Raw genomic sequence first — 10687 nt, 5'->3', positions numbered from 1 at the left:
CTACTTTAAATTTGAAGTCAGAGTTCAATGCTTTCTTTTATGTAAAAATAAGATCTTTTGACAATCCAGGAGCCTTGCATACGAAATCTGTTTCACTCTCTTGTACCATATAGGCAATCTTGGTTCAGCAAGAATTAAAAAGAAATGCAAAATGCACAAAAATAGAACTTGTGGAATATTACACACTATAGTCCTGGCGCATCTGATTCAGCACAGCAGCAAGGCAGCTCATAAGCACCTATACAGATCCTCACTTAGGGTGTCAGTGAATTGAATTGGAATCAAAATCTTTTGGAATCACAATCAGAATGGTCTATTCCCATAGTCTGTTTGGTTCATACAGGTTGGAATAGGATTTCATTGCCCAGGGAAGGGAGGGAATGACCATTCTCCTAAATGGGGGCCGTTCCACCAGGAAAGAAAATGGGATTCTGATTCCGTCCAACCAAACAGTAGGAATAGAAATGGCCCATTCTAATTTTGATTCTAGATCCCTATTCCCTTAAACCAAATGGGTCCTTAAATTAGTTAGTATGAACCATGAAGTTTAATATAACGATCTTAACCATTCAATACTACGTAATACATAGGGGGTTAGGATCATCTAAGCAACTTGACTCTCAGAGAGGAAGATCTCCGACATCATACCCATTGATACGTATCTTTCCACCTCCTTTTTGCTAAATGTCGTAATTTCTTCTTGTCCTTCCAGTTCCAGCACAATGCACAACGCCAGAAGCTTTTCTGTCCTGGCATTAGTTCAGTTCAAATCATGAACAAAGTGATTAGATAAGTATACGTACAGAGATATTAAAGCTCTTTACAAAGACGGAAAAGTTGAAGAAATAAGGTGCTTGAAATAATCTTCTTGACAGGAATCCCCACGATGGGTAGTAGAAATATAAAAAACGAATAAGATTTTATATGGTTTGTTTATGGGTGTACATAAAGATCACAAATTAGTGACATATGGTCCAGAAAAATGCTCATCCAAGGAGATGGGACGTATTCAGATACTTGCTGCCAAAGAGATCTCCCCTGCAAAAGTTTACATGCTCAAATGATTATAACCATCGGCACCACTGAATACTTTAGGGAAGATAGCAGAGCAAAGGATAGCAGTGGTTACAGTTATTTGAACCGACGTCTGCATAGTGTTGTGACACATCATCAAATTTTAGCTTCTAATTGAAATTTTGTTCAAGGATGAATAACCCAATATGATCTTGAATGTTTCAACAGTCAATCAAATAACTAATATCATCCCTCTCAGGCTCTGACCTCTGCATTCATATTCATCAGAGCATCCTGAATCTTCCGTAAAATTATCTTCATGTCCTGCATTTAGAAATGCATGTCTGAAATACATAATTTTCAACAGAACTTTATTATATGATTAAATTAAAATCGAAAATAAAGGCTAAAGCTCCAATCTTAAAACCAAGTCATTTTCTCTGCAAGCAAATTCTCTATAATCACATCCTGTATTTACAGTCTGAGCTAACTTCTCTGCAAGCAATTTAATGAGGATCCAAGCAAATCAATAAATCCTTTCTCTACGGATGAAACCTTGTCAAAGTTATTATTCAATTCAACCACTAGAAAAGTGGGGAAAGTTGGGTATGAAATTATTGTACCAGAAAAGAAATACGAAAAAGAGATGCAACAGTCAGAAAGGTCAATTCCACTGAAGTTTGGCTAAAGCATACATGTGTAAACAGATCGGATTTTGTCCTCGCAACACTTGCATCCGTGCATTGGGAACATCTCCATACTTGTATATTTTTATTCATGGAAAGTTCCCAATGCACGGCTGAAAGGGTTGTGAGGACAAAATCTGAATTCATATTAACAATAAGGGGGTGTCCTTTTTCTGGATTTTGAGAAGAGAGAAAGTTGGTCAATGGAAATTGTAGAGAACATTGATGTGGGTCCCACAGCTGTGGTCCAACTCTGTCCGTAGGGTAGAATGTATTTAGTCACAGCTGTGGTCATTTTACTATTCTGTTATTCCTAGTTTCAGTTTTATATTGTTTGTTATTTGTTAGCAGTTATGATGCAAACACCAAGGGCAGATATGTCCTTTCATGTAACTAGCATAACATATATATATATATATATATATTAACTTAAAGTGGTGGCGGCAGAATATTGACATTCTGTTCTTCTCCTCAAAATTTGTGTTCTATTGATCTTTCACCACTCTTTTTTCTACTTCTTCACTTTCTCTTCTCATTGAACCTGAAATCTCTTAGTGTTCAAGACTAAATAGCAGTCTTGAAAACCTACATGGTATCAGAGCCAAGTTAGGGTTTTTCATGTGAGTCTAATACCAGCCGACCACATGAGAATCTCCTAGGACTGAAAGCTGAAAATGAGGAGTTTGCAGATTGATTCTTGGAGATCGCCAAAGGTGCTAGCAGCTGTTGGAAATTTGCTAGGGTTGCAGAGTGTTGGTGGTCAAGAAGGATCAGAGAAGACTAGGGTTCAGGTAACCCTAGAAGGCAGCGAACAATTTTTCCTTGTAAGTTGTTTACTTTCTAAGAGAAGTTCTATCAGAGAAGATAGGTTGGACCTATCTGGAGGGGAAGGCCGAACCATTCTAGTTCTTTCTCTCTTCGATTCACTAGGGTTTTACAGCAAACCCTGGACCGAACTGTGTTTCTCTCTACTCTAGGGTTTGAAAGTGATCAGCGGCAAGCCCTAGTGTTTGACTGAACCCTGTGATCTACCTAGAGCTACTCTTAAGTTTATTGGTAGGTCCGATCATATTCTAGGGTTTCTTATTAACCCTACTGCAAGCTCATCTATACAGTTTGGACTGTGCGACTGAATTGCTTCTTTTCAGGACTGATTAAAACCCTACTGCAAGCTCATCTGTACAGTTTGGACTATGCGACTGAATTGCTTCCTTTCAGGACTGATTAAAACCCTAACTTTCCCTAGCATATCAGTTTCTTTTTAAGCTGTTCTCAGAGTTCTAAGGGGTTAGAGATCTACAGACAGCTACTGCTGTGTTGGCCAGTTGGTTTCAGATCAGAATTATTTTAGTTTTGTGCACATACACTGAGAATATAGATCATGCCTATATTGTTTTGATTGTGATTGGTGGTTCAAGTGCTGTTTTAAGACTTGACAGAAATGGAGTCTAAAATTCAGGCAGAAGGCAGCGTTGGGAACATCAGTTATGGTGGTATTTTTGAGATGGGTGGTCAGATTACGACCGTAAAGTTTGATGGATCAAACTATTTGGAATGGGCCCAATCAGCCATGATGGCTATTGGTGGAAGAGGTAAATTAGGGTACCTCCTGGGAGATATGAAAGAACCTTCCAAGGGAGACCCGACATATACCAAGTGGCTGCAAGAAAACTACTTAGTTATGACATGGCTATGTAATTCTATGCAGCCTCATATTAGTCGGAATTATTTGTGGGCAAAGACAACTAAGGAGATATGGGATGTTATGAAAATAACTTACTCCCAACCCCTTAATGTTGTCAGAGCATATGAATTGAAATGTGAAGTGAACACACTTAAACAAGGAGAGAAACCGGTGTCGGTCTACTTCTCTACCTTGAAGTCCCTGTGGCATGAGATTGATCACTTAGAGACTCTTGAGTGGGAGAGTCCCAAAGATGCTCAGACCCATAGAAAGCACATTGAGACAAACAGAGTGTTTGAGTTCCTGGCAGGACTGAACTCATAATATGATATTGTGAGGCAACAGATTTTGACTAGAGACAGTGTGACTCTCTCTCAGGCTTACTCATTTGTACATAGTGAAGAGACCAGGAGGAAGGTTATGATGCAACCTCACACACCCACATCAGCCTTTGTAGCGGCTACACCCAAATCAGGGGGTGATTGGTACTGGCCGTGAAACGAATGGGATCTATCTGCTCGGGGAGCAGTTCCGTCAGGGAGAGTCAATAGAAAAGTTGTCTTTTGTTTCTCAGAGTGTGAGTCCGGTTATGCTTTGGCATAACCGATTAGGTCATTTGTCTTTTCGATCTTTACAAAATTTGTTTCCTACTTTATTTGAGTCTATTGAGTTGTCTTAGCCACAATGTGAAAGTTGTGAATTTGCTAAGCATTGTAGAAAGCCTTATTTATTGAGTAATAAAATGAGTGATAATTCTTTTGATATTATGCATATTGACATTTGGGGGCCTTATCATATTCCTTCCATGGGTGGTACAAATATTTTTTGTTATTTGTTGATGACCATACCCGTTTTTCTTGGGTTTATCTCATGCGTTCACGAGATGAGGTACCTTCCCTGACCCAAAATTTTCACCAAATGATCCTAACCTAGTTTGATGCCAAGATCAAAGTTCTCAGATCTGATAACGCAAAGGAATGTTTTGCTAAATCATTGACATCTTATCTTCTTCATCATGGGGTTATCCACCAGAACTCTTGCCCTCATACACTTCAACAGATTGGAGTTGCCGAGAGGAAGAATAGGCACATTTTGGAAGTGGCTATAAGCCTCATGTTTACTTCTAATGTCCCTATTCGCTTCTGGGGGATGCTATCCTCACGGCGGTATACCTTATTAATCGGGTCCCTTCTAGGGTTCTTGATATGCGATCTCCTTTTTCCCTTTTACACCCACGTGAGTACTTGTTTTCTATTCCCCTTAAGACATTCGGTTGTACTTGCTTTGTTCAGCTTCTCGGACCCCATCACTCCAAGTTCGAACCCAAAGCCTCCAAATGCATCTTCCTTGATTATGCACAAACTCAAAAGGGTTATTGCTGTTATGATTCTGTCTCCGGGAGGAAGTTTGTCTCCATGGATGTCACTTTCTTTGAGGGGACACCCTATTATCCTCGGGTTGCCCCTCAGGGGGAGAGTGGTGAGAGTGAGGGTTTGAGTTCTTGTCTTCAGGGGGAGAGCAGTGAGAATGGGGCAGTTCCTTTACCTATTCCATTGGGTGATGAGAGCTGCAATGGTGAGGGTAGTCAGAGGGATCAGGAGTTGAGGGAAAGCTATAATGGTGAGGGTGGTCAGAGGGATCAGGAGTTGAGGGTTTATCACAGGCGGTGCAGGCAGGTTGATCCTGATCATCAGCAGTCCAGACCAGCTCCAATCTCATCTGTAGCTCCAGGTCCTGATACTACAGTCCAGAGCCCACAGAGACTTCCCCTACAGATGATCTTGACCTTCCAATTGCAGTCCGTAAAGGGAAACGACATTGTACCACATCCACAACCCACTGTATTTCCCATTTTTTATCCTATGATTGCCTATCTCCTACCTATAGGTCCTACCTTAGCTCCATTTCCAATGTCCCTATTCCAAGAACAGTGCAAGAAGCCCTTTCCGTCCCTGAATGGAAAGATGCAATGCAAGTTAAGATGGATGCCCTGTTGAAAAACAACACCTGAGAGGTAGTTGATTTGCCAAAAGGAAAGAAACCAGTTGGATGCAGATGGGTATTTACGGTGAAGCATAATGCAGATGGATCTATTGAGAGGTATAAAGCTCGGTTAGTTGCAAGAGGGTTTACACAGACTTATGGCATAGATTACTTTGAGACATTTGCACCGGTAGCCAAGATGACTACTATTCGAGTCCTATTGTCCCTTGCAGCAAGTCACACTTGGCCTTTATACCAAATGGACGTGTAAAATGCCTTTCTGAATGGAGATCTACAGGAAGAAGTTTACATGCGTTTGCCTCCTGGATTCTATGATGCAGAAATAGGTAAGAAGGTCTGCCGGCTCAACAAGGCTTTGTATGGTTTGAAACAGTCACCTAGGGCTTGGTTCGATAGATTCAGACTAGCACTTGTGAAGTTTGGATATGTACAGGCTCAGTCAGATAATACCCTCTTCATCAAGAGGGTGGAGTCCTCTTTGACACTACTGGCAGTATATGTTGATGATATTGTGGTCACAGGGAATGATAGCCATGAGATTGAGTCTCTTAAACAACTTCTTCACCAAGAATTTGAGGTGAAGGACTTTGGTGTACTCCGGTATTTTTTGGGTATTGAGGTTGCTAGATCCAAACAGGGGATCTTTATATCTCAGAGGAAATATGTCTTAGACCTGTTGGCAGAAACTGGAAAGTTAGGTGTCAAGCCTGCAGATACACCAATTGAACAGAATCACAGGATTAGTGCCGAGAGTGGGGAGCTTCTTGAAGACAAAGTTATGTTCCAGCAACTGGTGGGAAAGCTCCTATATCTCTGCTTCACTCGGCCAGATATTATTTATGCTGTTAGTGTTGTTAGCCAGTACATGCATTCTCCTAGAACCACACATCTTCTTGCGGCAGAAAGAATCTTAGCCTACTTGAAGAGATGCCCAAGTAGGGGTATATTATTCAAGAACAACAATCACATTAAGGTGGAGGTCTATACTGATGTTGATTGGGCTGGGAGTGTTGATGAGAAAAGGTCTACCTCAGGATATTGTGCCCTTGTGGGAGGAAACCTTGTTTCCTGGAGAAGTAAGAAACAAAGTGTTGTCTCCCGGTCAAGTGCTGAAGCAGAATACAGGTCCATGGCCAATGGAGTGGCTGAAATCCTTTGGCTAAGATCTCTACTTGAGGAGTTGGGTATTGAGTATGAGAAGCCCCTGATGTTGTACTGTGATAATCAAGCCGCCATTAATATAGCACATAATCCAGTACAATATGACAGAACCTAACACATTGAAGTTGACCGCCATTTTGTGCGAGAGAGGGTCTCATCTCAAGAAGTATGCCTCCCTTACATCACATCCAGTATGCAACTAGCAGACATCCTCACTAAAGCCGTATCAAGAAAGAAGTTAGAGGCGGATCTATCCAAGTTGGGAATGATGAACATATACTCCCAACTTGAGGGGGAGTGTAGAGAACATTGATGTGGGCCCCACATCTGTGGTCCCACTCTGTCCGTAGGGTAGAATGTATTTAGTCACAGCTGTGGTCATTTTGCTATTCTGTTATTCTTAGTTTCAGTTTTATATTGTTTGTTATTTGTTAGCAGTTATGATGCAAACACCAAGGGTAGATATGTCCTTTCATATAGCTAGCATAACATATATATATTAACTTAAAGTGGCGGCGGCATAATATTGACATTCTGTTCTTCTCCTCAAAATCTGTGTTCTACTAATCTTTCATCACTCTTTCTTCTACTTCTTCACTTTCTCTTCTCATCGAACCTGAAATCTCTTAGTGTTCAAGACTGAATAGCAGTCCTGAAAACTACAGGAATCAATCCCAAGTTCTTTTTTCATATTTATGTGGGGACCAGGGAAAATTTATTTTCCTGGGGGTAAATAACTTTCCCACCTTGGGGGAAAGTTGCCAACACTTGAATGGGACAAAAATGCCCCTTGTAAGAATGGATTTTTATGGCTAAAATGATCATTGTCTTATTTGCATGAGAAATAAAAGAGCATGGATAAATGCCTATTTCCTCTTTTTCACTCACAAGCTGCTGTATATTGTCCATTGCCTACCTGATGGAAATAGATTACTTTTCTACCAATTCAAATAATAAGTGAACAAGTAGCTTCCTTAAAGAATTGTGAGTTTTCTATCTCTCAATTCAACAGAATATCTCATCTCATGAGTCCTGGAAAATAATATAAAATATGTGAATGGCATATCATTTTATTTGGGAGCCTGGAGTACATTTCCTGATAAACCAAGCCTTGGAAACCAGGACATAACAATGCAAACTGCAAGGTATTTTAGACAATAGTTTTAACACCACAGAACTTATAAATCTGGAGCAAATATGCTCTTAGTTTAAGGACAAAAAAAAAAAAAAACTGATAGACATGCAATCCTTGGTAAACAGGATTCAGTAAGCTGCAGTAAATCCAAACTCTCATAGAGATGATGAGTAACCAAGGAATATCCCTTGGCTGGATGTATAGGAAGTACTGGTACAATGAGTTGCCGAAATTCAAGAAACTTCTTAACAATTTAAGCCATACTTAAGACACCATTGACTTCAACATCTAGTTGAAACAATGAAAAAATGTAGAAAAACAACTGAAAACGAAGGTCTAGTTCAACCTTTTCTTTTCTCTCTACAAGACTGTAATTCTATGGGCAAAGATCATTATTTACACACTATTTTCCACAACCATCTAGGCTTTTCTTGTACCATATGCAGGTATTAATTATCTTCCCTGTTACAGAGGACTGCTGAAAATTTCGAACTAGCACTTTGACTTCACCCATACCAGAAAAAGAAACGGTTAATCAGAAACACATAACAGTAGCACTGCAAAGCTTTACTTATTATCTAGGCTCTAGCGAATGGTCTGAACATTTAAATTCCTAGGTGGAACTAATTTTGGACATAGGAGGTACTATATAACCCTGTCACCCATGCTTTTGATGAGTGTGTTAGCCATTTTATAGACTCTAATCATACCGTTTCCATCAATCAGGCACAAACCTGAGATTTTCTCGTAAAAACCGTGGCTCTACCCTGATAGAGATTTATGAAACTCTTCCTTGATTGAAACAAGCTGTCAATTGTTCCCTGCTGCTCTTTGTGCTTGTTTTCCAATAAGTCATTGCCATCTCGAAGGTATTTCACCTAAAAAGATGCAGAGTCGTGAGCATTAATTATTAACAAGGGACGGAAGTACTAGTCTGGAAAGTAAAAACTAAAAAGAAACTGAAAGCTTATGATGGACGGTATTTTGCTGACCCTCCATTCAAGCTTTTTCTGCAATTCAACAGACGAAGTTAACTCGGGCTGTAATTCCTGTAACTTTTCCAGCGAATTCTTCTTGTTTTGATTTTGCTTCTGGATTTAATTATTGACAAAGACAAGATTATTAAGAAGGATACAAGTACCGTTCAAAAGAAATTGGCGGGAAGGTGAAGCCGTGAAGGAATGGAATGAGAACCTGGACCAAATTTCCTGTAATTTGCGGGAGAAAGAAAAAGATTAGAAAGAAGAATCGAGTAGAGTGAAGGGAGGGAGCGGAAAGAGGGTGAGAGAGGCGACGTTTAAGTCTTTTACGCTATTAGTTTGGAATGAGTACAAATACAAATATGTACTGTGCAAATACACGCAGAGTAGTTCAAAATGCAAGGTTTTGCACTGTCCATATTTGTATTTGTACAGCCTAAATTAAACCCAGATGACCTTAATAGGAGGGAGTTACTCATCCGAGACAAATGGGAAGCTGCCTAATTCATCCATGAAGCAACTCAAAGTGGAATTGACTTTGGTCACACTCCAAATGCTAAAAACAGGGGATATGTTCCCAATGCACATGGGGATGGGCTGTGGCGCGCTCTGTGGGAAGCCCATCCTAATTACTATAAAACTATAGAAAATGAATGAAAATGACACTGATTTTCATAATGGTGAATATGGAGACATCCCAGACTCGCAAAGTTCTTTTTTTTTTAAATGGTATTAGATCCTGCCAACAAAACATCTTCCAACCCCTACCAACTTAATCTAATACAGCACATCTCATCATGAGAGTGGGATCTACCATAAAAGTGGGATCTACCAGACTAACAAAGTTCTTTTTTTTTTTTTTATAAATGGTATTAGATCCAAAAGGGTTAAAAATCCAGTTGGGATATCCTGCCAACAAAACATCTTCCAACCCTACCAACTTAATCTAATACAGCACATCTCATCATAAGACAGGGATCTATCATAAAAGTGGGATTCACCATGTATGAGATGTGTGGAATCAAATCATGTTGGTAGGCTGTTGGAACGTACTTTATTGGCAGGTGATCTGGACTCTTAAAAATCACTTGTTAGTTGTTAGTTGTTACACTTGTACTATAATGGTGTTTTTGGTTTGTTGGCAAGTAAGAGAGAAACAAACAATCCAACGAAAGTTTTCAAAGAATTTTGTGAAATTACTTAGGCTTCATTTGTTTGCAAAGCAAAGCTGACTTGGATACAAATTTTGCACCTGATCTCATCCGTTTATTTGTGATTATGGTTTGTATTACTTTTGATGTAAAATTTGCACTTTTTGTCTCATTTGCATTGATTAGTAGTTCAAATTTAGCATCTGAACTAATGCAAAATTTGCACTACTTCCTCCTACCTTAAGTTGCTCACATACAAAATTGGAACCACACCCATTTGCTTCCTACCTTACTCGCCCCCAAATAAATAGGCCTCCTCCAAGCTCTAACTTCATTACTCTTTCATACGAATTGGGGACTACATTTTTACTTCCTATTTTACTTATTATAAACAAACACAACAAGGTCATATTTGAAACAAAAGTAAACCAAGGTTTATGCTCAGTTCATTTGCACTCCTATACATTTGCATCAAGGCAAAAGAAAATCGCATTATAACTAATAGGAAGAGTGCAAATACAAATATGTATGGTGCAAATATTTGGTTGGCAACAATTAAAATGCAAATTTGTAAGTAGATTTATGCACCTACCCCAATTGGGCGAATGCAAAGTAGGTCCAATTTTCCATGCCCACTTTGCACTCTTCTCATTTGTTTTCAATCATAGGTAGGAGTGCAAATGAATCAGATCACTTCTGATTCTATCCTACTATGTTGAATTTGAATATCCCCTTGTTGGAGTTTTGGGTCAAATTGGACAGTAGGCTCCGATTAATATATATGTGTGTGCTATTTATTTATTTCTATATATATATATTGCATTTTATAAGTTTTTATATTATTTATTTATTTATAAAAAACATGTATATAT

The 10687-nt window shown here is 39.2% G+C and overlaps 1 long non-coding RNA gene across 2 annotated transcripts; it reads right to left on the bottom strand.

The window, feature by feature from the left end:
* Positions 1-24: 24 nt before the first annotated feature.
* Positions 25-9047, bottom strand: LOC148792035 (uncharacterized). 2 transcript variants are annotated; one of them, XR_016085683.1, is made up of 4 exons: positions 8677-9047; positions 8395-8562; positions 1130-1338; positions 25-1038 (listed from the first exon to the last, which is right to left on the bottom strand). It is a non-coding gene; the product is annotated as an uncharacterized LOC148792035 (long non-coding RNA). The 2 variants fall into 2 exon arrangements; XR_016085682.1 differs by having other exon boundaries at positions 8419-8562; positions 8677-9042.
* Between the last annotated feature and the right edge of the window lie 1640 nt (positions 9048-10687).

This window comes from Nelumbo nucifera, chromosome 4 (assembly GCF_055504915.1).
Source record: "Nelumbo nucifera cultivar China Antique chromosome 4, China Antique-T2T, whole genome shotgun sequence".
Taxonomy (NCBI): domain Eukaryota; kingdom Viridiplantae; phylum Streptophyta; class Magnoliopsida; order Proteales; family Nelumbonaceae; genus Nelumbo; species Nelumbo nucifera.
Note: the sequence above shows the minus strand (reverse complement) of the source record. Positions and strands in the feature narration are given on the sequence as shown.